We start from the raw sequence: 11,995 nt of genomic DNA on the forward strand, positions 1-11,995 counted from the left end.
GATACATTAGGATTAAAAGTCAAGGCGGAGGTAAAAAGCTTAGAGGTAATTGTTGACTGTAATCTGAATTTAAAATCACATATTAATCAGATCACTAGGACAGCATTTTTTCACTTAAGAAACATAAGTAAAAGACCTCTTATATCATTGAAAGATGCTGAGAAATTAGTTCACGCGTTTGTTTTCAGTTGACTAGATTACTGTAACGCACTCCTCTCAGGACTACCCAAAAAGGACATAAATCGATTATAACGAGTCCTAGAATGCTAGAATCCTAACTAGAAAAAGAAAATCCAAGCACATTTCTCCAGTTTTGATGTCACTACACTGGTTACCTGTGTCATTCAGAATTGACTTTAATTATTATCCTAGCATTTCCACCCATCTGTTATCTTGGGCGTGGCCGGTCGGGTCGGTGCCGACCCGTGTCCTAAATCAGCCTCCCTCAACCCTCAAACATTTTTTTATTTTTTTCCTTACCTCTTGGTTACCTTGTTAGGCTTCCTTATCCATGAAAAGATTTTAAAATTTGGTTTTAAAATTTTTGGTGTGGCCCTCTGAAGATGAGACGTATGATGTCAATAAAACGGCCCAGTCCAAAAAAATTGGTAAAATAAACCTCAGGAGAATTATACAAATAAATCAAAGGTTTATATGTTACCTGACTATTACTGAGGGGTATTAGAACACAACTGTAAAAAAAAAATTACAATTTTTTATTTTAATAATATTACTATCAATATCAATATTATTAATATTAGTAACATCTGTGGTGTTAGGGTCGGTTTTGACCCATATATATTTACTTCAAGAAGAAGGCAAAAAAAGTATTTTTTTTCCAAAAGTTTAACTTTAATTCAATCACAAAGACAAAGCCAAACAAGTAAGAAAAAATAAAATACAAAATAAATTACAAAATGTAGATCAAACAAACAATCAAACCAATAGAATTAGTAGTACGGTGGTAGCTCTCCAGGAGCAGGATTGCTACTGTATGTTTACAACATTGTGCAAGTAAGACAGTAAGTGACATTTTAAGTGTGCTCTTTGCAAATATATTTCTTGCATTTGCACCACAGCTGGAGCGGCTGGGTCTCGGGGGACCCGTTCCCTTTTTTCAATGTGTCCCTTTATAAGAGAATCCCCTAGTTCTTGGAGAAACATTCTTCACCTTTGATTCTTCCCTGCATTCCACCCTTGGTGGATTTGGGTCCACAACACAAATCCGTTGTAGGCTGACACATCCAGCATATTGTAAAACAATACCACTGGCCATCTCCTGGTCATGCGCTGGCATGTATAGGTGGCAGTCAGCTTGTCCAGGTTGTCCACCCCTCCTTTGTTTTTATTGTAATCCAAAATAATGATGGGCTTTTTCTCTTTTGCTGATGACACAGCAGTGTCCTTGTGGAGTGTGGACATGAGTATCACTCCGGTTTTTTTTTGGACAATATGACACAATAGTGGTTGTGTCTGTAAAGGCAAATTTTGAAGACAGTGGTGCCCTGTTCTTCAAATTCACAATTTCAGCGGGCAGCTCAGGTTTATTTTTTTTGATAGTGCCCACCATGGTGAGCTTTCGCCTCAGAAGTTCCTGTCCAAGATCAAAACTTGTAAAAAAATTGTCACATGTAATATTGTGTCCGCGCAGTTCAGTTGTCAAGTCGAGGACTACACGTCTTCCCTGGTTCCTCTCAGGGATGCCACTTCAGGTTTTCCTGTGTAAATTTGCATGTTCCAAGCATAGCTTGTTCTTGCATCACAGGCTGCCCAGATTTTTATCCTGTAGTTGGCTGGCTTATTGGGCATGTATTGCCGGAAAGGGCATCTTCCCCGGGAAGGCACAAGACGCTCGTCTACGGTAACCTCTGGCCCTGGATTGAACATCAAAGGCAGGCGCTGCACCCATCTCTCCCAGACATCCCTTATGGGAGCAAGCTTGTCACGTCTTGCTCTCATGTCTCGGTTGTCAAACCTGAGGACTCTCGAGATCATATGGAAGCCCTTCAGTGACATCGTGGCCCGAAAAATATTTCTGCCTGTTGCTGTGTCCCAGAGACTGGCTGTGGCCTCATTGCTGGATCGGTATACTCCAGCAAGAAGAAGAATTCCAATATAAGCATCCAGGAATTCTTCATCAAAGTCAATCCATGTGTCTCCGTAGACTTTTTATCCTTCTAGGTTTGTCATGTCAAGTATTATTTTTTTCAGCGATGATGGCATGAACTGTTCAAAACTTGTTTTGATGTCACTTATCCTTGTTATGGCAAACCTTGTGACCCCAGGAGTCATTCTGATGATATTTTCAGCAGCTGCCCTGCCAGTTGTCCTGAGTCTCGTCAGGTGGTACTAACCTCCAGGAGATGCTGCCATTCTTGGACTGTAGTACTTCAGCTGGTGGGGAAACTGCTTCAGAGGTGATCTCCTCCTCAGACTCTGTGTCTGTGTCTTCTGACTGACACTCCACAATGTCTTCCTCCTCTGAGTCCACCTCATCAGTGTCGCTCTGCCACTCTGTAACTTGTCCTTCAGCTAGGATATGATCCAGAGCTTGGAGTGCTGTGAATCTGGCCATTTTTACCTCTGCAAATTAGATGCTTTCTCTCCAGTCATAATCACCAAATTGAACTGGTCTGGGTCTGTTTTGTCTGGGCTGTCTCTGTTTTTTTACTCGGGGGAGGTGTGAAGAGATAAGCCCCTGACTACAGCTCGGGGGATGGGAGAGGCCTGCTACCTGACAGAGTTGTGTGGGGGTGTGGGGGGGGCCAGAGTGAGCTGAGAGTGTGTTTATACTGTAACTTAAGTTTGGCCAGTATTTATTGTTTTATGATCTCTTATTGTACCCTGGGTCGTGGCCGACCCGGTAAGACCACAGGCAGTGAATTTCTGATTAGAGAAATAATTTACCTTTTTTTTTTTTTTTGTTTTTTTTGTTTAAATGGAAGTTTCAGAAAAATGGAAAAAGCCTTGATGCAGTAAACAAAATGTATGTGGTACTTTTATGCATTTAAAACTTGAAAACGGGTCAGTACCGACCCTAGGGTAATAGTAGGGTTAAAATTCTGATTATGGTTTATAAAGCCTTAAATAATCTCGCCTCATCTTATATATCGGAATGTCTGACACCTTGTACTCCAAATCGTAACCTCAGATCTTCAAATGAGTGTCTCCTTATAATTCCAAAAGCTAAACTTAAAAGAAGTGGTGAGGCGGCCTTCTGCTGTTATGCAACTAAAATCTGGAATAGCCTGCCAATAGGAATTCGCCAGGCTGATATGGTAGAGCAGTTTAAAACACTGCTGAAAACACATTACTTTACCATGGCCTTCTCATAACTTCACTTTAATTTAATACTGATACTCTGTATGTTCAATTCATCATGATAACTATTCATGGTGGCTCTAAAATCCATACTGACCCCTACTCTCTCTTCTGTTTCTTTTTCCGGTTTCTTTGTGGTGGCAGCCTGCGCCACCACCACCTACTCAAAGCATCATGATGCTCCAACAATGATGGATGGATTAAAAGCCAGAAGTCTACGTGACCATCATCATCATCAAGTCCTTCTGTGAGAACCCTAAATCCAAAGAGGACTGTTTCATTTATGTTATGTAGAATGCCCAGAGGGGACTGGGCGGTCTCATGGTCTGGAATCCCTACAGATTTTATTTTTTCTCCAGCCGTCTGGAGTTTTTTGTTTTGTTTTTTTTGTCCACCCTGGCCATTGGACCTTACTCTTATTCTATGTTAATTAATGTTGACTTATTTTATTTTCTTACTGTGTCTTTTATTTTTCTATTCTTCATTATGTAAAGCATTTTGAGCTACTGTTTGTATGAAAATGTGCTATATAAATAAATGTTGTTGTTGGTGTAAATGGATAGAAGGGATCAGGAACACCTGCTTTCTCTCTTGTTCTATTTGTGTATGAGGAGGTGTCCCAGGTGTCTACAAGTTTTTCATTCTTCAAGTTGACACACAGGAGACAATCCTGAGAGCTTGTTAACTTAAAGAGAAATGTTGGGAGGAGCAGAGTGACACCTAAACCAATACTTTGGAGTATTTTACACAGTTACGTGATTGCTTTGCAAAACTGCCTCCATTCATATTGACTTCTAAGGCTGCATGTAGCAAAAGCTCAGAGTAGCCAAGTTTAGCTACACAATCACAGAACATGAATTCCAGCTGGAGAATGAAATCATGGCATTCATTCTCACCTCCCATTTGAAACTGCTCATATGCTGGCAAAGGATTACATGAAATTAAAGAATGGTGGCTGTTGTGAATTCAGGGTGTGAAACTCCATAAAGGCCTAAAACTCCAAACAGAGACCTAAAATCTCAAAGTTACCTTAGTTCTGAAAGTCAAATTTAGGCCTGTGGTCTGTACTCATAACCAAGGTTCAGACTTATAAATCCCAAAATGGGAGAAGGAAACCAGAGAAACCTCTGCCTCAAAGAACAAAACAGATTTTCCAACAATAGTCATACATTTTATTCAAAACCAAAACAAAGCAGTAATTTAAAAAATGGTAAAGGAATTACAAAATGTTGCCTCCAAGAGGCAATCTAAAAAATTCCCAAACTAAAAGATAGAAATTGTAATCTAAGAACATGTGGAAAGTATTTAAAACCACAATAAACAGCAGTGAGAACAGGCACATATTCAAAAAGAAATACAAAAAGGGAGAGCAACATAATCAGTAGCTAATACCTCAGCACAGCCATCTCTGTCATTGAAACAGGCCAATGACAGCTGCAACTTACAAAGAACAAGAAAAATAACATGAAAACAGAATGTAAAAAAAAAAGAAGAAACAGAGTGACAGACGAAGTCCACACAGTTCTACCACAAGTTGGTAATTATCCTGCTCTAAGGGTAAAGAATGACTGTGAGATGAAATTGTGATTAAAAACTTGTGATTAAGAACCAGAAAGACGATTGTATATCTGGGCCAAAACAAGAAGCAAAATAGAAGTCTGAGTCTAGTTGAAGTTCAAAACTATGAATTTTAAATGCAGCACTTGCAAAGAATATTTTAGGAGTATTCATAATCGTAGGCAAGTAGAAGACCTATTGATGTGTGCAGCAAGCTGCTGGAAATGTTCTACATGGCCATAGTAGTCAATGTGTTGTTCTATGCTGTGGTATGCTTGGGAAGCAACGTGAGTTCCAAAGAAGCGCAATGCTTAAACAAAATATTCTGAACAGCCTGTTCAATGACAGGGAGAACCCTGGACACACTGGAAGCTGCTGTGGAAAAGAGGATGGTGGCAAAATTGGGCGCCACCATAAAAAATACTCTATCATCTCCAGGAGGTGCTCTCTTTAGGAGGAGTACTTTTAGCCACTGACTCATTCCACCATGGTGTGCTAATAACTGCCTCTGGGGGTCTCTTCTGCCCAGTGCTGTCAGGCAATTCAATGCTTCCTCCCAACATACATGTTAAGTTCATTTTGAAAGAGTTGCACAATATACATTTATTTATGCATTTAGATATACTTATAATTGATTGGCTATATTATCTGTACTGTGAATATGTGTTTTTGTTTTTTTATGTTTCTGCTGCTGTATGCATTTGGATTTCCCCTTAGGATTAATAAAGTTTATCTAATCTAATTACACTGGGTTAAATATAATTGCAGCAATGGTGACTTCTGGGAACACACTCCTTAGCAAAAAATCATTTGCGCTGTGACATTTAAACTCCAAAGCAGAGACGAGGCATTTTGAACGCTATAGTTTTCTCCCAAGCGCACGTGTGTGATACGTTGTTAAACTTTTCTCATAATGAAAAACTAACAGAAAAAATGAATTCCTTGAGCTTTAAAATCCTATTTTTGAAAAGACCAAGAAATGGCTATTGAAAATTGCATAAGACATCAGGTCGCAACACCAAAAACTGTTGATTGTTTTCTTATGATTAGCCAAGTCATACGTTTTGTTCTTTTTTGTAATTCTTTGTGTGGATTTCAGGTGGTCTGTTGTTGTTTGTGTATGTTATAGTTATTGTTGAGCTTCTGTATAAAGCTAAATTACCCTCTATCTATCTATCTATCTATCTATCTATCTATCTATCTATCTATCTATCTATCTATCTATCTATCTATCTATCTATCTGCCCTCAAGAACAGTGAAGGTCACAGGCACTATTCCATTTAACACAGCAACTAGTGGGTCAAATAATACACTGCTCCCAGTAGTTACTGTAGTGTTATTGCTTTATGGTGTGCGGTATTTATTTATTATTAATTTATTATGATTAATTAAGTTGGACAGAAGCAGAACACATTTATGTGGCTCAAATGAGCTTTACTTTCCTTGGAATTTTATATAGGCTATTGCATTCGGTCTTCAGGTTCTTCCACCTCACTATCTAGAAACAGGAAATTACGTGATTGGATTGACAAGTTTTGCAGGATTGAATGGTCTGTAAAAAAATGTTCTGATCTTCTAAATAATGAAGGTGTTGATCTGCTGGATGGGCAGAATTTGGTATTTGATCATCAGATGGACTGGAAGAGAATTGGACTGGTCAGAAATGGTGAATGAGAGATGAACAGTGGTGAAAAGATGAACTGCAAGGGAGTTGTATATTTTGTGGTTTTACCAAAATGTCATTTTTCTCCCACCATCCAGATTGGTTTTACACTTGTGGATACTTGTATGCATATTTTGGTCTTCCTAGAATGTTACCTGCAAAATAAAAAACAAAAATGACAGATGAGAAAACATGCCAGGGCACTTCTCTCTTCTAATACATTTTAAGGTAAGGTGGAGCAGGCCACCACATGCATACATACCCTTGTCTGTCAACCCATTCCCATCACCCTAGAGTTATGCTGAAGACTACGGTGACTAGAAGGTGGACTGCTGTGTATGTTAAAGGACATGAAGTGAGGCATCATTGATGTATTCTGCTTATTTGGTATTTTGTGTGTAATTCAGAACACACATGGTGATGTATTGATTAACTAAAATATGACTAAAATGGATATTCAGAAAGAAAATAATAAATACTAACAAACTGCACTTTATGTTGTGACCTCATGTCAATGCATGATCTAACACTCTGAACAAAGTGAGTTACAACCTAGAAATAGATTGCTGATGCGAGAGAAATGGAAAATAACATAAGAATAATGAGTAGAGGCTATTAAATTAGATTAGATTGTTGTCACTGCACCACAGAACAAAGTCTTCCACAACTTTACTGTGCTCTTACTCGTCTCCATTATTAATGCAACCTATGATGAAGGTCAGGTCAAGTTAGGGAGCATGCACTTGTATAGCATGTCGCCACATCCACCACATGACGAAACAGCTTGTGATGGCAGTTGACAACACTATCCAGTTCCACTGTCATGAAATGACCATCTGGTCATTTGTGTTAGATACAGTAGGTGTCCCCTTGTTTCAACAATGAGGATCCTACGAGCCGGATCACCCTCTGGGAATCACGCCACAAGCCATAGTGCAGTAACTGACACTCCCTCACAATGCAGTTAATGTGCCTCATTCAGGACTCCATGAGCATCTGCACACTCAACACAAAATTAAACCAGCGTCAGCCAAGGAGTCCAGTCCTCATCTCATGTTACTATATAGCAAAGCAGGAAGCAGTAGGACTCTAAAGACCTGATCCTGAGCTTCTGCAAAGATATCAGGAGTGCCACACACCCCTTTCCAGAGACCTCTTGACCATTGCTCTCCCAATCTGTCATCTGACTTCATAGGAGAAGTCACCAGAGACATGAATGTTGCTGCTGGGGTAAGTAAACTTCTTGACGAGGTCAACATTCTCTCCACAAATAGACACACTGCTAATGGCTGCCTGAGAGGTCCTTAAAGGCTTGCATGTTGGTTTTTATCCAGGACACTCACAAGCCCAGGCACTCAGACTCCTCGCTCAGTTTCTCAAGAGCCCCAATCAGAGCCTCCATTGATTCCATGAAGATCACAGCATCGTGAGCAAAGTCAAGACCAATTATTCTTTCTTCACTAACAGATGCCCCACAGCTGCTGGACCACATGACCCTACCCAACACCCAGTCCATACAAGCATTGAAAAGAGTGGGAGCAAGAACAAAATTCTGACGAACCCCAGAATCAAATGGGAAAAAGTGAGACCGAGTGGTTCACAGCTGATTGGAGGATCAGCCCCAAGAACAGTGGACCGAGAGGTGTCCAACATCTTAACTGGAGGTTAAACTTTAAACAGCTGCTCAAATCAGCCTGTGCAGTGGACCACAACTGCAGTGTCATCCATAAGGACCATTCCATCACCCACCCTGACTGCAACTCTCCGAGCAACAGATTCAGATATGCATAATGTAAGCAGAATGAAGGTCACTAGACCATAGATACTGTTGCTGCTCACAGATTCCTCTAACAAATGCCTTCTTATCTTGCCAGACACTCTCACAGATGTCCTTCAGAGATTCCTTTCAATGATATTTAGGGTGCCCTTCAAGATTAAATACCTCCTTTGGGGAACACCAGCAATATCAACACAACCCTCAGCAACTGTCTTATCGCAGAAGGTCTCCCACATCACATTAGTATCTGCACTTGCACCCAAGTCTGCATGTTCCTCATACAATCTACATGCAAACTCATTAGAAACAGCCTGATCTTGGAGTTTGGCCAGGTCCAGCCTAATTTCCTAGTAGGTGGCAGCCTGCTAGACCAAAGCTGGATCTTCAGAGTAGCAGCAACAGGTCTGTGGTCAAATTCAAACACTGGGCACTTCTATAAACCCTGCAGTTCTGTAGGAGGCTCCAGCATCTGGCCAATAGGATGTGATTAATCTCCTTCACCACAGCACCAGTATTGGAGTACAAATTCTAATGATGCGCAGCCCCTGACCTTTTGCAAAGTCAAGGAACATGGAGCCACTTTCACCATGGTCACCAGACCCATGGGGACTGGTAAAATTCTCATAGCCAGCGCATTGAAGTCACCCATGACCAGAAGAGTGGCACCTCACAGGCACCCATCAACCACCGAGTTAAGTTGCGAATAAAATGTTTCCCTCACTAAGACATCACTAATCGTGGTTGGAGCATACACAGAGACAACAGATAAGGCACCAAGAGAGTGCCTTAACGTGAGTCTCTGTTACGGCCTACTAAAGGCCTAGGGCAGGGGTGGGCAAACTACGGCTCACGGGCCACATCCGGTCCGTTAGTCTTTTTAATCTGGCCAGCCGAAGACTGGTACAAAATTGCTCAAATCAAACCATATTATAATTATGACTGCATTCATTTGACCTTGTCCTGTAATGTCTGGCGTTCCACCAGGTGGTGCATTAGGCACAGTGATAAATTGATTTGATTTTGCGGAGTCCGGGTTACTCTCTGTTATTATTCTGCTACTGCTCTGAACCCATCTGCAACAATGAGTGGGCCAAAGAAAAGAAAAGCTGACAGTGAGTGCCAAGGAATGGACAACTAAATACTTTTTCACTGAAGTCCGGTCAAAGGCTGTATGTCTTATTTGCCAAGAAACCGTTGTGGTTTTAAAGGAATACAACATCAGCCGTCACTTTTCCACCAAGCATGCTAATTATGCATCAACAACCAGTCAACGCAAGAAAGGACGGCTACCGCTCAGAGGTTGGCAGTTAGTTTGCAGGCTCAGCAAAACACCTTTATCTGACAAACTGCCATCCGAGAATCAAGCCTGAAGGCAAGTTATGTGCTGGCATTCAAATTAGCAAAGAACAGCAAGCCTTTCTCCGAAGGGGAGTTTCTCAAAGAGTGCATAGTAGAGACAGCAGATATCTTGTGTCCTGAGAGCAAGAACAAATTTGAAAAAATTAGCTTATCACGCAGGACAGTGACTCGTCGTGTTGAGCTAATTGACGAAGACTTAGCTAGCAAGTTAAGCAAAAAAGCAGAGCCATTTACATTAAATTCCTTGGCACTGGACGAAAGTAAATGACATAAAGGACACCGGCTCAGCTTTTAATTTTTATCAGAGGGATTAATGACAATTTTGAGATAATGGAGGAGTTTTTGGCCATGGAATCCCTAAAGGGGAAAACGCGGGGAGAGGACTTGTATGACAGCGTGTCGGGGGTCATCAATAGGCACAAGCTACCTTGGAGTACGCTCGCCAGCGTTTGGATCACCAAATCTGACTGGAAAATATGTTGGGTTGCTCGAAAGAATCCAGGAGAGGGTGAAGGAGGACAACCCTGAGCAGGAGGTAGTTTTCTTACACTGCCTAATCCACCAGGAAGCACTGTGTAAATCCATATTGCAGCTGGACTACGTAGTGAAGCTAGTTGTAAAACTCATTAACTTTATTCGAGCGAGGGGACTTCAGCATCGTCAGTTTATTAAGTTTCTTGAAGAAATTGATGCTGATCACCAGGACTTGCTTTACCACTCCAATGTCTGCTGGTTAAGTTTGGGGAAAGTATGTTGACGAGTGTGGGAGCTCAAACAGGAGATTATCTCATTTTTGGAGCTACTTGAGAAAGCTGACGATTTTCCTGAGCTGAGTGACACAGATTGGCTTTGTGATTTAGCTTTTGCTGTGGACATACTGACACACATGAATGAGCTGAACGTGAAGCTACAAGGGAAACACCAGTTTGTGCATGAATTGTATACAAACGTCAGGGCCTTCAAAACCAAGCTAGCTTTATTCTCAAAGCAAATGTCAAACAACACATTTGTTCATTTTCCCACACTGGCTGCGCTGAAAGAGGCCCCTCAACTTGTGAAAAAATACAGGAAATCACTGAACAACCTGCATGGAGAATTCTGCCGTCAGTTCTCTGATTTTGGAAAAATTTACAAGTCACTTCAGCTGGTGTCATGTCCCTTCACACAGGACCCTGAAACGGTGCTACAGGAGTTGCAGTTGGAACTGATTGATCTCCAATGTGACACCATCTTAAAGGAGAAGTTCAACTCTCTTAAACTGGATGAGTTTTATGCATCATTAAGTGCAGCCAAATTTCTATGCATGTTTTTGAACAGACTTTTAGTGTGATGAACACCAACAAAGCATCCCACAGATCCCAGTTGAGGGATGAAAACCTCAGATCTGTTATGAGGATTGCCACAACAAAACTAACACCAGACCGATGCACTGGCAAAAAAGGGTGATCAACAACACTGTTCCCACTAAAAGTGAATGTAAATATTAACACTGTAATGCCTTTTTTATGTTTATGTTTGATATGTATGCATCTAGTGCTGACCCGGCCCGTCTGTCAAATTTTAAAAGTCAATGTGGCCCCAGATCCAAAAGGTTTGCCCACCCCTGGGCTAGACAATGGCACCTTAACTGTCATTAGGTATCGGGATGAAATCCTTGGACCCATTGTCAGACCATATGCTGGTGCAGTGGCTCCTGGGTACCTCCTGGTGCACAAAAATGCCCGGCCTCATGTGACGAGAGTATGCAGGCAGTTCCTGGAGGATGAAGGAACTGATACCATTGACTGACCCCCATGCTCACTCGTCTGACCTCAATCCTATAGAACACCTCTTGGTGGGACATTTTGTTTTGGTCCATCCAACGTCGCCAGGTTGCACCTCAGACTGTCCAGAAGCTCAGTGATGCCCTGATCAAGATCTGAGAGGAGATTCCCCAGAACACCATCCATCATCTCATTAGGAACATAACCCCACCCCACCATGGACATTGTAAGACATGCATACAAGCGCGTGGGGGCCATACAAACTACTGAATATGATTTGGAGTTGCTGCAATGAAATCACAAACAAAATGGACTGGCCTGCCGCATCATTTTTTCCCTTTGATTTTTGGGGTGTCTTTGAATTCATCCCTCTGTAGGTCGATTATTTCCATTTCCATCAAACGATGTGGCATCCTTTCATTCCTAAACATTACTCAGTCAATATCAGTATTTATATCCAGCAGGATTTTTGTCCCATTGAAATATGATGTGTTTTCAAAGTGATCCTTTAATTTTTTGAACAGTTATATATATATATATATATATATATATAT

General features: G+C 41.2%; 1 pseudogene; it reads right to left on the bottom strand.

Moving 5' to 3' along the window:
• Window positions 1-973: 973 nt before the first annotated feature.
• LOC120533327 lies at window positions 974-2,328 on the bottom strand (annotated as a pseudogene).
• Between the last annotated feature and the right edge of the window lie 9,667 nt (window positions 2,329-11,995).

Source organism: Polypterus senegalus, chromosome 8, assembly GCF_016835505.1.
Source record: "Polypterus senegalus isolate Bchr_013 chromosome 8, ASM1683550v1, whole genome shotgun sequence".
Taxonomy (NCBI): Eukaryota; Metazoa; Chordata; class Cladistia; order Polypteriformes; family Polypteridae; genus Polypterus; species Polypterus senegalus.